Here is a 1233-nt window from a genome sequence, read left to right on the forward strand (position 1 = left end):
CAGAAGATAGTGACACCTGATGCCTATGCACTGGTCAAACACTTCCCGTAATTTACTAGCGGTTGATTTGTGGGAGCGGAGCTGGCGCCGGATAGCATCCAAGTTGGGTTTCATCGGATTCAGATCCATTAGAACTACTGACAGCCTTGGGAGGGCCAGTCCTGACAAAACACTACCATCCGGGGAGCAAGATGTATGAGACAGGCTAAATACCCTCAGACTTCAAGAAGAATATAATAATCCCAATCCCAAAGAAAGCAGGTGTTGACAGATGTGAAAATTACCGAACTATCAGTTTAATAAGCCACAACTGCAAAATACTAACGCGAATTCTTTACAGGCGAATGGAAAAACTGATAGAAGCCAACCTCGGGGAAGATCAATTTGGATTCCGTAGAAAAGTTGGAACACGTGAGGGAATACTGACCCTACGAGTTATCTTAGAAGCTAGATTAAGGAAAGGGAAACCTACGTTTCTAGCATTTGTAGACTTAAAGAAAGCTTTTGACAATGTTGACTGGAATACTCTCTTTCAAATTCTGAAGGTGGCAGGGGTAAAATACAGGGAGCAAAAGGCTATTTACAATACGTATAGAAACCAAATGGCAGTTATAAGAGTTAAGGGGCATGAAAGGGAAGCAGTGGTTGTAGCCTCTCCCTGATGTTATTCAATCTGTATATTGAGCAAGCAGTGAACGAAACAAAAGAAAAGTTCGGAGTAGGTATTAAAATCCATGGAGAAGAAACTTTGAGGTTCGCCGATAACATTGTAATTCTGTCAGAGACAGCGAAGGACTTGGAAGAGCAGTTGAACGGAATGGATAGTGTCTTGAAAGGAGGATATAAGATGAACATCAACAAAAGCAAAACGAGGATAATGGAATGTACTCGAATTAAGTCGGGTGATGCCGAGGGTATTAGATTAGGAAATGAGACACTTAAAGTAGTAAATGAGTTTTGCTATTTGGGGAGCAAAATACCTGATTATGGTCGAAGTAGAGAGTATATAAAATGTAGGCTGGCAATGGCAAGCAAAGTGTTTCTGAGGAAGAGAAATTTGTTAACATCGAGTATAGATTTAAGTGTTAGGAAGTCGTTTCTGAAAGTATTTGTATGGAGTGCTGCCATGTGTGGAAGTGAAACATGGACGATAAAGAGTTTAGACAAGAATAGAATAGAAGCTTTCGAAATGTGGTGCTACAGAAGAATGCTGAAGATTAGATGGGTAGATCA

This window comes from Schistocerca americana, chromosome 2, assembly GCF_021461395.2.
Source record: "Schistocerca americana isolate TAMUIC-IGC-003095 chromosome 2, iqSchAmer2.1, whole genome shotgun sequence".
Taxonomy (NCBI): domain Eukaryota; kingdom Metazoa; phylum Arthropoda; class Insecta; order Orthoptera; family Acrididae; genus Schistocerca; species Schistocerca americana.